The sequence below is a fragment of the Nothobranchius furzeri genome, chromosome 5 (genome assembly GCF_043380555.1).
Source record: "Nothobranchius furzeri strain GRZ-AD chromosome 5, NfurGRZ-RIMD1, whole genome shotgun sequence".
NCBI lineage: Eukaryota > Metazoa > Chordata > Actinopteri > Cyprinodontiformes > Nothobranchiidae > Nothobranchius > Nothobranchius furzeri.
In genome coordinates, this window is record NC_091745.1 from 72499545 (window position 1) to 72519142 (window position 19598).

Sequence of the window (19598 nt, forward strand, 5' to 3'; positions counted from 1 at the left end):
AAAAAAATCTGGAGCCGCCACTGGTTTGACCACAGAGAATTAATAACAGACACTAGGGGGTGCTAAAAGCAAGCAAAACTGCTAAGTGGGCTTTTAATGCTTTATTTAATAGTTAGATAATGCTTAACAATATGCTAAGTAATTTAAATAAAAGAGACCCTTATTGTATTCTGATAAGTCCAAATTAGACATTTGGTTCCACTTTGAACATCTAGTTTTAAAGTGTAGTTCCTTTTTTATAACTTTTTTTTAAATATTTAAACATTTTCATGTTAAAAAACAATGTTTTTGACTTTTGCGTCGACAACCGATTTTCTTTTGCTGATCCTGAGTTAAAAAAACGATTCACGTGCAGGCTAGTTAACAGAAAAGAGACTTTTCTTTAAATACACTTAATCAAACCAACAAACCACAATCATGCATGCAGCCTAAGCAGTTTCTGAAAAGCAGAACGGCGAAGGTGAAAGGAGAAGCGCTGGAGAATTAAAAACAAACAAATCACAGGATCATCTGTGGTCGCAGGCGTGGCTGATCATGAAAAAGCGACAAGTGAAAGGAATGTCCAGTTGGGGCTGTAGAGGTACAGATATTAAGTGAAGCTACACAAAAGGGGGAAAACTTAGCAAAAGTAAAGCAGACGTTACTCAAACGGCTCCCAAGTCACAGGGACGTTCATTAAAAAATATTCTTTGTTATTTTTGCATGGGCATTGTTATTGGGTCCTGGGCAGGGTGCCCAAGATGATAATGAAATACAAACAGGACCAAGTGTTTTCTTTCGTTTTACCAGAATGATTCACTCAAGGCCAGTTTCCATCTAGGTCTAGCAGTCAGCTGTCTACTTGTCCTTTCCTCAAATAACAACATTTAAGCGTGCTTTCTTCCAGCATTAATAAAACTCAGCACACAAACTTATTCATTTTCTTTATGTTGATAAATTGCAGTCTTTGTAGTGAGCGCTGAGTGGCCGTTCCGCCCATCTGGTCATTGGCTTTTGATCGCAGTGGTTCTTATAATTTCGAACAGCGTGTTCTGTTTTTCTCATCTAACAATCGGTGGGTTTTTTCCTACAGGAAAATCTTTCCGTGTCACAAATATCACACAGGCAAACGTGGGACTGTTCCCCAGGGAAAAGACTTCTCCAAAACCCAATTACATTGTCCTTCCGAACCATCAGTCAGCCGTTTCATGCATCTGCAGCAACTGAGGGGAACAAGCCAGAGAGTTGTTCTGCAGACTCAAAGAACAAGCCTCCTTTTTTCCCTCCTCTTTTGCACCGGGGTTTCATGAACTAAAAAGAAAGGAATTTCATTATGGGACTTCTTTTGTACTTTTCTCTTCAACCTTTTCCAAACATGTCTGCGTGACCTTTGCTGCTCCTCCAGTTTTAAGCACCTCTCCTCGTGTCATTTATTGGATCGACATTTGAGACACTGCACTGCAGTCTGAGAGCGGGATTTACAGATGTAATAAACACAGCCGTGCCCTGTTCTCGCAACACACAGCAATAACACATACATGCTCGAGAAAATATGGATGCACGAGGGCGCGCATGGGAGACCCACACACTGGATGACCCTCTTTCTTGTGCAGGCAGTTTGAGACTGCACACAAATACTTACCCATGTAGGACTCTTATGTAAGGAGATTTATGCAATCAGAACGCAGCTGTATTGTCTGGTTTGTGGATGGGGAGAAATGTGATCTGTAGCAGATTTTTATCACGTAAAAAACCAGTGAGGGGTAGGATCAGACAAATCTCTGTTAAATTTGTGTGTAAAAGACAGTGAAAGCGTGAGTGGCTATTTGGTTAAAATTCCTTAAAATGTAAGTGTTCTTAAAGGCATGGACGTAATTTTCACTTTAGAAGTGGGGGGTGGGGGGGGGGGGCACGGGGTGGTGGGGGATCTTTACAGAATGCTCTAATGGGAAACAGGCTTCAACACAAACGGTTGTTTTCTGCTTGGCCCTAGAGCGCAACCAGTGTCAATTTAAAATAGCGTAATATTGTTTTTGGATGGTAAAAAGTACAGGGGTTAAAACTTCACTTTCGAAAAAAGCCCCCCCCCCCCCCATGGCATCCATGCTTAAAGGTCCTGGAGTTGATCCTTTTATCTTTTTTCATGAAGGCTGTTTTTTTTGTTTTCGTGTAACTCAATTTGCTTCAAAAATGTTCCAAAGTTTCTAGTGAAATAGCAGCAATCGTACAGCAGAAAGAAAAAAGCAGTTGGTGTTGATTTTAACCTAGCTGGCTGGTGACGGTAGGCGTGCTTCCACTGTTATGTCTACATGCAAATTCGCTGGTGTCAGGATAACGTGACCGCTTCGGCAGTGAGTGATGTCACTGATCAGCGCCTATAAGTGTCCAAAAAGTAGCATTAATAACAAAAGGTTTATTCTGTCGAAGTACGGCATCATTTAATCCCTTCAGAGGATGGGATCGGCTGTGTGATGTAAAACTTTTGCGGTGCTCTGTGAGGCAACAAACCCCATGAATTACGTCGTGTTTTTTAGTGTTCGAAGTTTAGTAACTGTGTTCTTAAAGCAACATAAATGGTGCTTATTTGCCTGTGCTCCCATTCTGCTTCACGAGCAGTTCTAATTTAACTAGTGCTGGTTGTTTTGGATGATGTCTGCTGATGTCATTTGCTACTGAGTTACAACCAATCAGCGTGAGTTAACCAAAAGGTCCACTCAGCTTCCGGGCCATTTTGATTACCTACACCTGATCTGGTATTCCATCAATTGAAACATGCCTATTAGGCCAGTTTCCACTATCGGTACCGTATTTTCACGACCATAAGGCGCACCTAAAAGTCTTAAATTTTCTCCAAAATGTACGCCGCGCCCTATGGTGCGGTGCGCCTATTGTGTTGTTGTGAGACGCGAACGTAGTAGAAGACAAGGGGCGTGGCTTGAACTTGCGGACGTGAGCGAAGACAGACCTGTGGATCTGCCACATCGTCTGTTTGTGTGGTTAAATCCAACAACTACTGGTAAACACATTCTGAACTTCAACACAGCCCTTGAAGCGGCGCTGCAAGCAGCTGCGACCCAAAAAGTACCAGAACCGCTCTCGGCGCATGCGCAATCCTGCATCAACACCACTCGCCCGCTATTTCCCTAATAACACACGTTGTTCGTTTTTATTTCTACACGTTTTTTTACTCACAAGGATTGTCAAGAAAGCGTGTTTGTCGTGTTCATGTCAAATTAAACTGATCACAAAACACAGATTTACTTTCTTTATTTCTTTTTCCTCATCCAACCCCCGTAAATCCCTGTGTGTCCTCCTGCAGCACTCCCGCTGTACGCCCGGCTTTTGTAGGAGGGAGACCCGCGATTATCGCTTTGTCGCGCATGTCTCATTGAAAATGAATGGAGGAGAGGCGAAGTTGCCTCCCGTGTGTCGAGCCCATTAGAAGAGCACGAGCCATCAGCGTACGCAATGAGGAAGTGCACGAGCGCTCTGAACCAGGCCTGAACCAGGACTAGACCAGTAAAGTGAAGCATGCTTTTGGCTGTTTATATAATTTTCGCAATGTCTGATTTGCACTGATATGTTCCGAGTCCCGAGCCTGCACCGATGTTTTACCGGTACGTTTTACCGTGCCCGCGCCCTACAACCCGGTGTGCCCTATGGTCGTGAAAATACGGTATAATTTTTTAAATAATTTTTTTCATGTATCGGACACAACAGATGTTCCCTGAACTCATAAATAAGAGTAGGAAATTAGAACGTCTGTGTCTTTTATCACTAATGTAGGAAAGAGCTTACTTTCATTAAAAAAATTTCAACACAAATTGTTGATTGAGGGTCTTGATGGGGTGTGGGATTCTTTGTGTACAGACGCATGTGCCGCTGTAGGGTTAGAAAATGCCCTTGAAGTTGCATTTATCACTCCTCAGAGTTGTTCTGATAAAAAAATAAAAATCACTCCAGCATTGTGCAAGAATACCTGTTGCTTTAATCAACGGTTAGAAAAAGTAATCAAAAGGATGTTGCAACATCTCATGCAATGAAAATACTCTGCAATTTAACGGTTTTCTGCTGTGCATAAATGCTTTTAATGCTGGTGGAGTTCTGAATGATGCTGTCTATTGTTAGTGCTGGCAGCCAGATGGCATACCTACAATCTCATATTGCTAATTCACGTCCAGTGTTTTCTATTTCTGTGTCTCCCAGCATTTGCATGCACATGTCCGTGTGCTGCAGGTACGCTGTGGGTGGGTGTCCATGTTTGGCACGGAGCTGCTTCACTGTATGCCAGCTCACCAGTGTGAGTTTTCTCAGGGACAAGGCTAGGTCATGTTTGTACTTGTTAGTTTCGGGAAGCTGGCTGTGTGCGTGTGCCAAGGTGTGACTGTGGGTAATTTAGTATGGGAGCCTGTCTATGTTATTGACTTCCTGTGTCTATTTCTCTGTCATTGTCTCCTGTAAATCTGTCTCTATCTCTTTCTGCCTCTAACTAAAAGAAAAAAATCTTGGATGCAAGCTAATTACCAAATTGGTTGCAGTATTTTATCAAGATGTGTCCAATTTTTTTCTTCTTCCCCACTGGAAATCTCTGCTGTAAATGTACGGCACATGACGTATACAGCGATTTATCGTGTTTGTGTTGCTAGCAGCACTATACTGATGTTGCTTAGTGAGGCTGAGGTTAGCCCGGTCGACCCTCAGCAAAAGTCTCGGGATTGAATCTCAGCTGGAGTGTTTCTGTGCAGAGGTTGTCCACCCATGCATGTGTCAAAGTTCTTCAGTCGCTCCGGTTTCCTCTCACAGCCCTTTTGTCAATTTGTTGTGGCGCTAAATGATGACGTAAATAAATGGATGAATGGATGAATAAGCTCGTTTGACTAATGATGTCCCGTTTGCGTCATTGAGCCATGATGGGGCAACGTTGGCAGAGGAGTTAAGTGCCTGCCTCGTAACCGGAGGGTTCCAGGTTTAAGCCCTGTCTTTTGCAGTCGTGTCCTTGGGCAAGACACTTCACCTGCCTTGCCTGCTGGTGATGGTCGGCAGCCTTGCTTCTGTCAGTGTGCCCAGTTGTGGCTTCAATGTAGCTCATCACCACCAATGTGTGAATGACTGCTTGTGTTGTAAAGCACTTTGGGGGGTTGTAGAAACCTAGAAGGTGCTATATCAAAATACCATGTACCACCTCCAGCAGGCACGGGAACAGTTTTCAGCAGTGTGTGAAGTAGCTGGGGTAAAGACCTGCACATCCCAGTCTGAGATGGTCCTAGACTGGAAAAGGGTGGATTACCAGTTCTGGTTTGGTAAAAAGCCACTTGTACAGGAGGAGAAGTTTAAGTATCTCAGGGATCTTGTTCACGAGCGAGGGGAGAATGGAGAAGGAGATGGATAGGGTGGATTGGTACTGATGTATTGTAAAGAGAGAACTCAGTCGAAAAGCAAAGCTGTAGATTAACCAGTTGACATGATTCACCCTCGGGGACACGTGACCTGGCTCCACATCAGCTCATGTGGTTTGGACGTCTTTTCAAGAGGCCTTCCCAGGGAGGTGTTTCAGACATGTCCTTCTGGAAAGAGACCTCCAAATATGAGCCAGTGGATGGAGCTGTGGGAAAGGGAAGACTTGGGATTTCTGCTTAAGCAGTTGCCCCTGCAACCCATTACCAGCAAAGCAGCAGAAGATTACGCAGAGTAAAACATTTCCAGTGTATTTGAAAGAAGTCACTCCCAAGGCTTTTTATCTGTTTAGTGAATAAAACAATTGTTTGGGATTTAAAAAGTTCCTGTTTGGCTTTTGTTGAATATTGTATACAGAGTAACATCCAAGCCTTCGCAGGCAAATTGTAACATATGGGGATGCCACCTTAGTCTATTTTTGCATCTTGTTTTGCAATGTCTCAGTCCGATCATTTAAATTGTATATTAAACTTTTAATTAAAACAATTACAGGGCTGGCTGGGAAAGGACAAGGGATTCTGAAATGGCAGGCGTCATTATACACAAATCTGTGTTGGCACAGTGTGTGAAAGCACTTAATGACGCGTTGCGGCGCCTGCATGCATATATGTATGGCCCGGCACGTGTATGCGCTACGTGTGAATTCGAGGAAAGGGTGTAATGTGTGTCTCTGTGTCAGACACTCTGCTTGCATCGCTGCCAAAGGTGTTGTGCGGAGTGTGAGATGTGTTGAGGATGTATGTTTATTTCCACTCCTCTAAATTTGTGTCAAAATGTCAGGCGGGATTAATGTCACAGAGTTAGCGAGGGCTTAAAGACACCCTTGGTGAGCGAGTGTGTTTGCTTAGATGGTCTTGAGTAGCAGTGAAACGTGGTGTCAGAGTGTCAGTGCTGGTTTAGGTCTTTATTTGAGCTGCCTTATAATTCTCGTATATGGTGGCAGCATTGTTACATCTCTCAGTCCTCCGTCGTTTTACTCCGTATGTGCACGTGAAGCTGTGCACTTGTTGCATGATCGCGCACATCACATCAGCGCCAGCTAGGTGAGTTTAGATGCATGCACGGATTTGTTTTAGCAGACTTAGCGCCATGTGCCACCCCGCTGTTCATTAGACGGTCTGTCTGTCCGCCTGCCGGACTAATTCGCTTTAGGGCTGCGTGAACACAGTATCTGTGGGTGTCTGAAAGACTCAACATGTCTTCAAATCTGCCTGTGCAAATCTCCTTAATACAGATTAGAGACCATACAGAAATACAGTCTCACCAGAATATGACTTTTTTTATTTAGACATTGAATTCATGTCATTGAATTATTCTATGAACACATGTGTAACACGCCAGCAAAATTAGGCGTGTTTCCATTGTCGGATCTTCAGGGTCCATTCTGGGAGGGGGAAATTTGAGCAGGAGATATGATGTCTCGGCCCTCTCAGCTGTGATTTTCATTCAAATTCACGCCTTTCAGGACTTTGCACAGATGTCAGCGTATCTCGGCAGCTTTGGCAGAGAGTGATGTCACTGATAAGTGCCAAAAAGTATTCACGGTAACATCAACATTAGGAGTTTTATCTTTTAGTGCTTTTTAAAACACAGAAAAGTTTTATTTACCTGCAACGTTTCGTTTGTGGCTGCAAACTTTGTCAGGCTGACCAAGTTATCATGTAAAAAAAACCAGTGAGGGGCAGGATCAGAGGTAGAGGTAGGACACTGTGGCAGTGTCAGCCTGACGAAGTTTGCAGCCGCAAACGAAACGTTGCAGGTAAATAAAACTTTTCTGTGTTTTAAAAAGAACTAAAAGATGGAATTAGAATTTCAACACAGCAAGAACACACCAAAGATTAGGAGTTTTATTCTGTTGAAATATATCAGAGGTGGTCCACACATACAAATACCTTGGACTCTGGCTTGATGACTCCTCCTTCAAGCCCCTTATAATAATAATAATAATAATAATAATAATAATAATAATAATAATAATAATAATAATAATAATGCATTGAACTTACATAGCGCTTTTCTAGACACCCAAAGACGCTTTCTCACACTCTCACATTCACACACTGCTAGTGATGGTAAGCTACTTGTAGCCACAGCCGCCCTGGGGAGGTCTGACAGAGGCGAGGCTGCCATTTGGCGCCGTCGGCCCCTCTAACCACCACTAACAGGCAAGTTGGGTGAAGTGTCTTGCCCAAGGACTCAACAGCAGGATACCCCTGGCGGGAGCTGGAATTGAGCCCATGACCCTCCGATCATGAGGCAACCCGCTCTACCACCTGAGCTACTGCTGCCCCCTTATAGATAATCTAGTGAAGAAACTCAAACTCAGATTTGTCTTGTTTTTTCAACATAAAGAGTTTTTCTTTTGAGGCAAAAAAAAAAAAAAAAGACTAGTCTGCAACATTTCTGTCTATTCTGGATTATGGAGACTTTTTGTATATGAATGCCTCAGCACAGTGTCTTGGTAAGATTGATGCGGTTTACCACGCCTCGCTGAGGTTTATTACTAACTGTAGACCACTGACCCATCATTGTGAATTGTATCCTTGAGTGGGATGGCCTTCTTTGTCCACCAGGAGGTTGGGACATTGGTACACTTTCATTTTTGAGGCCATGCTTGGACTACTACCCAGTTACATCTGTAACTTCATCTCCCAGAGAAGTGTAACTTCTTACAGTCTGCATGGAAACAATCAGTTTGTTACTTTGTTTCGTTTGCGTGCACCGAACTGGGCCAAAGTGCTTTTGTTCACTCTGCTCCTTCTGCATGGAGCACTGCAGGAAACTGAAAAAAGCCGAGCTTATCTCCTTGAATACATTTAAAACCAGATTGAGAACACTTGAGGCTGATTTCCTGTGTTGTAACTTCCTTCTGTAATCTTGTGTATAAGGAACTGTGTAACAGAGAAGTGGTGTGACTATCTTTTGCTGCCTAAACTCAGTTGAACCTTTCTGGTTAAATAATATAAATATCATAATTTAATCCACTCAGAGCACTAGAGCAGCTACGTGATGTAAAATGTGGTGTTCAATGACCAGAAGAAGATCTGTTTTTTACGGTGCTCTGTGAGACAACAAAGCCCCGTCATTTAGGTCTTTGTGGGAGAATTCCACCGTGTTTCCCGGTGTTGGGAGTTTAGTAACGGCAATTGTAAATTCGTTTAGTGCTTCTTTTCTTTCTCTTCCATTCTGCTTCACAAGCAAATCTTCTATACTGCCTGTTGTTTTTGGACAACGTCTGCTGATGTCATTTCCTACCGAGTTACAACCAATCAGTGTGAATTAACCAAAATTTCCGCTCAGCAACTCCACCGGGTCAATCCGAGTCCCTACCCCTAATCGGGTACCCTGAAAGTTCCTAAAAACGGCCGTTCGGCCCGGTGGAGACACGCACAATCGGGGAAGTTTCTGTAAATTTAGACTGAACGCACCTAATATCAGCAAAAATTCAACAGCAGAAATTGAGGCGACCTCCTGGTGACCCAATCCAAAGTAATCATCACCCGTTTGAGTTCAGTGGCTTCTAGCCAATAAAATTACGCCTCTTTGATCACGTGATTCCAGTGAGGTGTTGACACGATTGCTTTGGCTTGGGTCACCAGGTGGTCTATCCCATTATTTGTTGGATTTCTGGTGCTGAATCTTTGCTGATGAAATTTTTACGTAGAAATTCAGTTGTTGGATTTTTACGGATTAATATTAGCGGGTATATTTTAATACGTCCTTTGATGCCTCGTGGACGCCTCCCTGGTGAGGTTTTCTGGGCACGTCCAACCGGGAGGAGGCCTAAAGGTAGACTCAGGACACGGTGGAGGGACTATGTCTCTCACCTGGCCAGGGAACGCCTTGGGATTCCCCCCGGAGGAGCTGGCCCAAGTGGCTGGGGAGAGGGAAGTCTGGGCCTCTCGCCTAAGGCTACTGCCCCCGTGACCCGACTCCGGATAAGCAGATGAAAATGGATGGATGGCTGGTGTCTTTTAAGTTAAAAACATTAAAATAAATAATCTTACAGAATAAAATTTAATGCTGTCATATTCTGGCGAGACTGTATTTCTTCCACACTTATCTGTCCCTGAACAGCTACTCTGTTGAGGAGGAAGGGAGTTGTAGTACAATAGGTTTCCTTTTTAAGGCGTAACGTAATTACTAAACTCACTTGCACTTAATGTTCCCTAACAATTCCCCTGGGTTCTGTTTATATTGCTAATGCACAGTTTCATTTTAATTATGTTGTTCTATAAGAAAATGGCCTGGGTTCAGCTTTGACTGGTGTGATTTACCAAAAAGAGTTTCATTAAATAAGTTTGCAGATGTCCGGGATGACTGAATGCACGGCCACCTCTAACTGTGGATCTGTGTTTTCCTGTTTGTGTTGCTTTGGGTCTGAGTTGATGGATGAGTAGGTATCCTCCATTCCATTGTCGCTGCTGTCTGCATGACCAAATAGTTTTCAGGGCTGGCTGGCAGGGAGTATGTCTGGCATTTTCCCAGAAACATTACTTCTTAGTCCCAGTTTCCTGTGTGAATATTTAATGAGGGCAGCGTGCATGCTAATAGGCTGCTGTAATTACCTCTTTCTCTGCACTAGCCCTATTTCTCAGGCCAATGGTGCCCAATGCCAATGTTATTTTTAGATTGCAGTAATGATGGCACTCACACATCACAAAGATACTCCACATTGCAGATTAGAGGAGTCAAACTCTCCCCTGTCACCCCCCTTTTCAGGGATTTTCATTTTTGCTCCCTCTTCCTTTTCTTGTCTCTCCCTCACTCATTTTCCACATCTCCAGCTCATTCGTCTTCTCTGCCCACTCTTTTCTAATCCCCTCTTTTTTTCCTCTTTCATCTTTTCTGTGGAAAATGGGATATCAACAAACATTCAGCGGCCTAGCTCTCATTTCTCCTGTGCTCCCGTCATCCCCTCTCTCTTCCTACCTTTATCCGGCTCTTCTGCACCCCGTGACCACCCGCACACAACCCTTTTTCTTTGCTCATTTCTTAACTTTTCTTGTTGCTTTGTAGTCCTGTCTCAAGTTCTTTTGTTTCCGAGGGAAGTTGTAGCGGCTGTGTGAGTGTGTCAGCCTGAGCGATGACTTTTTTCCACTCTCATTCCTTTTCCTTAATCTCTTTCAGATGCCTTTATTGTATTCTCAGTTTCTATTTGTTATTTTTCCTTGTTCCTTTTTGTCATTCCCCACCTGGCAGGTTGGACCTCAGTACCCAGCTGGGTTTTATTTGTATGACATTCATGGCTGCAAAGCCCTTTATCCTGGTCAGATTCAGTCCCCCCCCCCCCCGCCATCCAGCCTCTTGCTTCATCTCTGTAGCTGGCCTTTCCTGTGCGCACATGCACGCGCAAACACACACGCACACACACACACACACACACACACACACACACACACACACACACACACACACACACACACACACACACACGGAGCCTCCACATGCTGACAGAGTGATAGGCAGCCAATCACCTGCAAAAACACACACACCTCTTTTCCAATCTTGCAGGTGATTTTCAGACTCTGATACAGCAACTTTCTACTGAACTCCACTCACCTTTCCTTTCACTCTCTGCTCTCGCCATCAGTGCAGTCATTCTTACTCTTCAGTTGAGTCTTTTTTTTTTTTTTTGCTCTTGTCTTATTCTAATCATGAGCTTAAAGGGATACTGGGAAGTTTTGGCTTGCTTTTAGCACCCCCCCCCCCCCCCCTAGTGTCCAGTTAAGTCAAACCAAAAGTGAAACACTCCTCACTGTGCGTTCATTTTTTAACACCTTAATCCAACCGCTGAAACGTCTCCTCAGCCTTCATTAGTGTCTGCAGGAGCGGTTCTTTATTAGATTAAGCAAGTCAGCTGTGTTCATGATGAAAGCAGACTCCAGCACCAGGTATGTCAGCTCCATGTTCAACATGGACCTGACTGACACTCTGAAGTTGCAAGTGCAGTACTCTAGCCACAGAGGGCAGTGGGGATCTGAGTGACATTTCATTAACCCTGTAGAGGATCAATGAGCTCATTCTGGCTCAAATATTAAAAAAAATGAAAAAGTTGCATGTATGCCTTTTAACTCCATTAAGTCCAAAAAAGTTTGGATTTTTATTCTAAAGTAGGGCTGGGCAGTAAATAGAAAATTAGTCGTTATCGAAATTTTTGACTTATTGTGATAATTTTTCCCATGTTAGTATATTTGATGATAAAAAATGAAAGATGTGTGTAGGTTGGCAACGTTCATGTTTCTTTAAGAAGCTGTACCGCCTTGAGTCATGAAAAAATGTGACTCAGTTAATACATGTGACAGCCCCATCTAGTGGACAACTTTTGTTTCTGCGCACACCTGTAGTTATCGTCCATTTATCGTTATCGAGGTGAAATCCTCAATATATCATGATATTGATTTTAGGCCATAACACCCAGCCCTATCCTAAAGACAACAAAGAGAAGAATGAGATGAAAATGGTGAATGAATTAATAAAATGTAAAAAGAAGTTAATTTGAATAAAGTGTCCTGTCTAGTACTGAACCCGCTTGTTAGGGCTGAGGGTAAACGATTATTTTTAAAACGATTATTCTGATGATTATTTTATCGAATAGTCGACTATTCTAATGACTATTTAGACAATTAATCTAGTGATTATTTTTCTACTGCACAGTTAATAAAAACTAAAAAATCTCTAATAATTTCCTCAAAATTTTTTATAAATTGTTACTGTAGGAGAATAAACACTACAGACCTTCCATTTTGTATAACACTGCTTTTATTGTGTTGCGGTTGGTTACGTTCTGGTGAAATGTAGAACATGGGAGTGCAGACTGCTGCCTGAGAGGTGGTTGGAGACGGAGTGTCTCCATGCTGCTTTGTTTTGGTCACTAATGTGCGTGAGGCGAGTGGTGTTACGACTCTTCCTGGGGAGTTTGGCCTGTGTGCAAAAAGGAAGGGACAATAACACGGGATTTAAAAGTTAAAATGATGATCAGGTTTATTTACAACTACAAAAAAACAAATATTTCCATCCACAGGCTGGGAATAGTAATACTAATTCTGCCTGTGGGGAATTAAAACAAAAGTACAAATAAGTAGGGATGTCCCACTGGGCAAAAATTACAGGGTTCTGGACCAAAACAAGGATCTCCAAAGGTCCAAACTCTAAACTGGGCAGTTAAACTAAACTCAAGGTGATATTTTAAACTAAACCGAAAACCCACCACACTCTAAATGTAACAAAAGAGAGATCTGCACCACAAAAAAGATGAACTCTAACCCCTTCTTTCCACCGGAGCCGTCAGCAGCACGTTACTGCAGCAGCACGTCTTGCTCGCGTAAGCTGCTGCTTGGCCCTTCCCACGAGATGCGATACAACATGGCTCCAAAAGGTTTGTGTTTTATGTTCTGTCTGTTTTATAATCGCCAGTACGGACCTGAAAAACAAAGGAGACCGCTAGCTAGGTGATAACTTCTCACGGGGCCGCACAGTTAGTAACCTTTTTTTTAAAAAGTAAAGCAACCGGAAGGCAGTACGTTCTTTATTCTGAAAATCTCTGGAGCTTCGCTCCATTTTCGCGTCCAATTTCCTGTCTTTCCTTCCCCAAAAATGTCGAACTCGACCCGTTTCAGAGGCGTCGCGCGTACAAAATAGAACCGGCGCGTAAGGGCCGCGACATGCTGCTCCTGACACGCGGCCGACTCACGCTGCTGACGGCTCTGGTGGAAAAGGTTCTGTTGACCACAGCGGGTCCTATCAGCAGCTATGACATGCTGCTGCAGTAACGTGCTGCTGATGGCTCTGGTAGAAAGAAGGGGTCAACCAAAACGTAACAGCTTATCCAAACGCAAGAAGCTGTTAGCGAAAATGCTAACAGAAGCTTTACCAATGTTAAGTTCAACTTACCGAGTTTAAATAAACCAAAAATATCCTGCAAACAGACCAGCACGGAGGAGAGACTGTTACCACCAAAACAGCTCTCCTAATGTCTGAAAGAAGCTCCTTTATGAAGGGCGAAACGCACAAGACACCGAGGGCTGTGGGTGCAAGGTGGGTGGTGCAGTGGCATCAGCTGGCATAGGCCAGACGATGCCCGCACTGCCCGCTCACCACAGCCATGGAATACACCTCATTAACACACAACACTATATTGGAGCAGGCGGAGGGAGACTAGGGGTCTTAGCCACCTCTGTTGTTGCTTGGCTTCCTGGGGCTGGAGGCTAGGAGGGAGATCTGGCTGTCTGGTTGGGGTCTGGGGTGGTGGGTTGCTGTGCTCAGCGTTGGGCGGGGGGTGGGGGTGGGGGGGGGGGGGCTGCTCATCAGCACCCCAGCAGAAAGGGTCAAACTCTAGTAACCGGTGATGGTTGTACCCCATGTGCAGCAGTAACGGGACCAGAGTGAATAGGGTGTCTGTGGGGAGCATGAGTGAGTGTCCGGCGTGCATTTTTGTAAGTCTTTGGTTGTATGTGTATGTGTGAGCATGAGGGAGGGATTGTGTGACTGTGTTTGTGTATGACTGTATATGTCAGGTGGGGCCTTTGACTCCTCCCCTCTCCTGGAACTTCTTTTGATGATATAGATCTTCGTCTCCCCTCCCCCTGCCACACCTGGTGTGGGCTGTGGTGCCTTGGTCTGCCTGAGTGTTCGTGGCTCCCGGGTCAGGGGGTTTAAGATTTTTGGCGTCTGCCTGATCAATCCCGGTGGTGGCCTGGTGGGCTCTGGGTCCCTGGGCTCTGCTGGGTCCCCGGCGGGGGTGGTCGCCCCTGGGTCCCGGGTCGCTGGGTCCCGGGCTCGGCCGGCTAGGGGGTGGGAGGCTGCGGGCGGGCCTGTGGGCTTGCAGCTGATATCTCCCGGGACTCTGCCGGCTGCTGGTTGTGGCCCCCCGGGGCGATCCTCTGTGCCTATAGAGGGCGGCAGGGGCCTTTCTGGTTGCAGTCTCCCTGGGGTTCCTGTGTTCTGGAACAGCGCCTGGATCTCTGGGACTTGGAGCTCCCCCCGTCTCCTACACATCTTTGGGGGGCAGATCTGTGGCCCCTCACACTCTCTGTTGGACGCTCCTATAGAGAAACCTTACATAAACAAGCGCGTGTACACACACAGGTGCTCACATGGTGCTCTCAAAAGAATGGGCTTGGGCACGTTAAACACAGGTCTTAAGACTATGGTGGGCACTTAATGCACTGTGATTTATTACTGTGCGACTGTTCAGTTAAACAATGTTGATTATATATTTCTTCATCAAGTTGACGCAGTGATAGCTTGATCTTGTTGTGTTGCTGTTGTGTCCCCTTTTTTTGTTGCTTTTATTTTCTTGTCTCTTTCTGCAGGTCTAGAAGCAGACACTTGTTCATTATTGTTTATTTTTGTGGAAAGGCCCCCACCCCCTTCCCCCCTCTCCCCACCTTTTGTCTTTTCCTTTCTCTTTCACCTCTGACTCCGTGTCTGGTCGGACTTACAACACATTCAAAAACAATGACAATAAAGTTTTAAGTATCAGGCGTGACATTAAAAGCAGACGCTTTGATGCTCCACCTGAGAGTAAATCTGTAAGGCTTGTTACCAGCATTCAGACATCAATTCTGTTTGCTTCACAGCCAGACAGGACAGGGTAAAAAATAAATAAAAAATTAATAAATTAATTTATTTATTTAAAAAAGTGAAGGCGGAGAAGAGGGCGAACTAGAGGAAAAACAGGCAGATTCCACCTCTACTTACAAACTCCTGGGGATGCAACAAGTGGGCGTGGTGCGTCGACTACCGGATCTGACGTCGACATATTTTTAGAATCGAGCCGTCGACGTCATCGACGCTTCGCTACAGCCCTACCGCCTGTCCATGCAGGGTCGTGGGGGGAAGGTGCCCATCTTCAGCAGTCTTCTGGCAAATAGACAGGATACACCCTGGACAGGTTACCAGTCCATAACAGGACAACATAAAGACACACAGGACAAACAACAATGCACACACACCCATTAGAGACCAGTTAACCTGACAGTCATGTTTTGGGACTGCGGGAGGAAGTACCCAGAGAGAACCCACATATGCACATGGGAGAACATACAAACTCCTGTGCAGCCCTGTCTACTCATTCCCTGTTATACTATATTTCTATTTTTTTTTCTAAATGTCCTGCCTTTCCCTCTTTTCCATCCCTCTCTCTCTCTCTCGTTATCCAGACTTCCAGAGGGATCTGCTTTAGAGCTGCATGAAAATCAATCATCCCCTCTTCCCACCCTCCTTCATCCCATCCACCACCTTTCTTCGTGTGATGACGTGTTTTTTTTTAAATGTGTCGTGTTTCGGGGGTGGGAGGGGGGTGGGGGGTGTTGTCTTTCAGTCTTTGTCTTTTGTGCTCACCCTTGTTCGTTTTTGTAACGGGGGGGGGGCTCGACACCATCCACTTTAAAAACAAAGCACTTGGTATTTGCTTAAGTTGGAGGGGTTTCACTAAACAAAGAGAACCCTGTTTGGCCTCCCCGAGCGACCCTGCAAACGCTCGCCTCCATGAGCGGCATAGTAATTGCAATGTGAGAGGGTGGGAGACTAATTCAAGTTGTCCACGTCTTTTTGAGGTGTGTCCTTTTTAATTCTTAAAGTGGCTGCTTTGTCTGTAGTGTTGGTAATCCAATCGGTTGTTCTGTTTAAAGTGCTAAATTAACCCCCGTCTCACCTCCAGCCCTTTGCTGTCTGCCTCGGTCTGTCTTGCTCAGTCAGGCAATAGAATGAAGGGTGGATGAGATGGAGAGGTACACAGACTCACCTTTTCGAGTCATGTTAGTGTTGCAGAGGGGTTTGATTACAATTATGTATACGACTATGTGCTCTCTCGGTCTCCATGCTTATGAAAACAAGTCTGAACTCTTGTAACACTTGTAAATGAGGACATGTCTGGCAAGTTATTTGGGAACCATTTGTTTCAGCATCCACCTTATTACTGTCAGGTTTTGTGTTGTCCATGTTGCATAGAAGAATAAAAAGTTTTTGCAGCAGGAAACTGTCCAACACATCTCAGCTTTGGCACGGTAATGACTGCTTGCACAGCTGGTTCGCCCTTTTCCCATCACTTATCAAAAACCAGGTCACAGTGATAAGTCCGAACTTCTTGGTTTGACCTATCCTAGTCACAGGTACTAACTACCTCAGCTCTTTCCATTCAGTTTGGGGAGCAACACTCTTGCTAGACTGGAGCTCTTTTCTAGAAAGCCATCCTATATATTTAATTATATAGTCTGACCATGAGCCATTAAAAGAACCCAATCCTTGGGCGGAATCGACTGTTTCTTCATGCAACTGGACAGAGCTAGGAACAATCGGGAAAACATGCGAGACATATTAATCGCCACTGAAGTCGGTCAACAGAGCAGTCCGCCATACACTTTCCAAGAAGCAGCAAATACATCTTTTTTTTTTTAAATAAAGGACTTAAGTGCATCTGCTTGCGTGTCAAAGAAAAGCCCAAATTCAATTGGTCCAAAGTTGATGCCAAAGCCATTTCAAATGAGTGCCAATCCTGAGTCATCTCCATCTTTGTAGTTTTTCTCCATTGCAGTTCCTGCCCAACAAACGTAGAGTGCTGGCACGACACAAAACTGTTCTGGCCAATAATAAACCCCGCTGAGCCTACAATGGAGCATCGCTAGACCACCGTGCAGAGCAAAATCTTTTGCTACTGTTGTTTATCTACCTTTCTAGGCCAGCTCCTTTCCTTGTCACTTAATATTAAGTCTGGCCTTCCAATGGAGAAAGCTCATTCAGTTCTGGAATGTAGATTGACCAATGAGTCCAAAGCATTGTCTTTGCTTTCAGCATCACCAAAGCAGGTCAAAGTATCGCCCTCATTACTGCAGGCTAAGCCCTGGTCTGTTGATCCAGTCTACCATTAGTAGCTTCCAGAACACAAAAATTATCAAGCGTCTTTTACTTGACATATCAGCTCCGTCCCAACACAGAGGGAGTACTTCTATCGTGTTCTGGTTGAGAACCATGGTCTCAGATTTGGAAGAGGTCTAATACACGTTTAAGGTAAAACAAGTTTTGTAACTACACCAGTTGATCAAGAGCACATAATGTATGACGCGCCATCAATTATTTAGCAAGATCAAAGTCAAAATGCAAAATGTGTTGATTAAAAAGGACACTGCTTCCAAAAATATAAGAAAGAAAAGTACTGCCTTTGCTGAAATTCTGTTCCTTTGCTTTTTTGGAGTTGGACATTACAATGTTGAGAAAGATCAGCAGACTAGATGGGTCTAAGTCAGCACTGTGAACGACTACATATGGGAAAAGGCAAAACAAGTTTGGCTTGTTTGGAAAAGTTGCCAAAAGTGTATTCTTTAAAAAAAAATAAACATCCGCTTGCAAAAAATTAGCTAAGATGTATTCTAACAATCTACAAAACTGGAACAATGTTAGTAGGACAGACACGACCAAAGCGAGCATTCATCCATCCACTTTCTTCCACTTCCCTGAGGTAACGAGTTTGGTATTGTTATGAGTGATGGTAAGATGGATTGGGAGATGGACCGACAGATTGGGGCTGCATCTTCAGGCATACAGGCATTGATCCAGTCTGTGGCGGTGAAGGAGCTGAGTCAAAAGGAAAATGTCTTGATTTCATCTACGGATATGGCATTTTGATCATGACTGAAATAATAAGATTCTAGATTCAAACGGCTGAGATGAGCTTCCTCTGCAGGGTGGTTGGGCATAGTCATGGAAATAGATAAGGTGTCAAATGAAATGCTTTGTGGAGAGTTTTTGGGCATGCCCCAATCGGAAGAGACCGCACGGGAGACCCAGAACTTGCTCTGTAGTCTGGGAAAACTCCATTCTTCTCGGATGCTTTGCAGTGTTTGAGTCAGCAATGGACTTCTGTGCAGGGATGTTTCAATCACATTTTTTTGCACTTGATCCAAGTCTGAGTCATTTGATTTTGAGTATCTGAGGGTACCAAGTCCCGATCTGATACTTCAGCAAAGAATTCAAATAAGACTTAGAAGTTGTCCTTTAAGTTTCACTTTCACATGTTTAGTAGATTGGTAAAAGAATGTGTTTTTCTAATAAATATATTTAAAAATTGTTTGCGTGCTCAATTTAAGGCTGTATTGAGCGCTTCACGTCGCCGTAACTGGGAAGGCACGGCCGACAGGCTCACTGTTTTCTGCACAACACCTGCAGCTGACATGGGCAGCTCAGGTGCTGCAGGTGACTAAGAAACCTCGACATTTGACTGTCCGTCTGCAATTTCTCATTGTTCATTAGCTTATCTTTCCCTGACCTTACCCAGTCGGCTGACTCTTTAGGACTAAGCCCTTGTTATTCCATTTGAAAATCTTTATTTCAAGATAAGTTAGAAAAGTGATGTTTTTTGTTTTATAAGGTAAAATCCAATCTCTTCCATCTGATTCCGTTCATTTGAAAATCACGTGATCTAAACGATTACAAGATTGATCGGGGCATGTATGTATACCAGAGTATTCAAAAGTCAGCTGTGAGGCCATCTATTAATACCTCGAGAAAGTGTTTATTTATTTATTTTGTGAGATACAAAATCGGGAAGTGTGATGGTTTGGTCAGATTTGATAGTTTCACTTGAGTTTTGGAAAACCGTTTCCGTGAATCCTGCTGGATAGGTCTGTTTCTGGGAATTACGCAATCAATACAAAGCTGTCTTCCAGTTACAAGTTAAATGGCAAGATGTATTTGTGTTTCACTGCATCCCTAGAACACACACACACACACACACACACACACACACACACACACACACACACACACACACACACACGACACAAAAAGACTTTTGTCCTTTTCAGAAGTGAAAGCAGAGGCAGCACGGAAAACCCGCTACACTCCCATAAATGCCCGAGGCAGTGGAAGATTTATTTGTAAGACACTGTGCCAAACCTTCTGGAGCTTTCATCATATTAAAATTCTATAATATGTTTCGTCGATTCACCAATCCCCCCTCACACACACCCTCATAAACACACATGTATGCACCTCGCATTTCCCCCGCCATTCAATTTTTCATTGAAAATTCCCAGCTATTGGCTCTGTTTTTGAGCGAGGTGCTTTTCCTTGTTCAGGTATTCACACGTTCTTCTCTTCTTCCACCTCTCCTTGTCCTTTTTGTCTTTTTCTGTAAGTTCCTGGGAGTCGACTCTAAAGTATCCTTT

General features: G+C 44.1%; 1 protein-coding gene across 5 annotated transcripts in view; it reads left to right on the forward strand.

The window, feature by feature from the left end:
* Positions 1-19598, forward strand: part of cadm4 (cell adhesion molecule 4) — a 287904-nt gene that overhangs the window by 75514 nt on the left and 192792 nt on the right. The window contains exon 2 of one of the 5 annotated variants that reach the window (XM_054741016.2): positions 3299-3498. The exons of the other annotated variants lie outside the window; for them this stretch is intronic. The gene's annotated coding sequence lies outside the window, so the exon portion shown is untranslated. The remainder of the gene's footprint in view (positions 1-3298; positions 3499-19598) is intronic. 5 annotated transcript variants of the gene reach the window in all.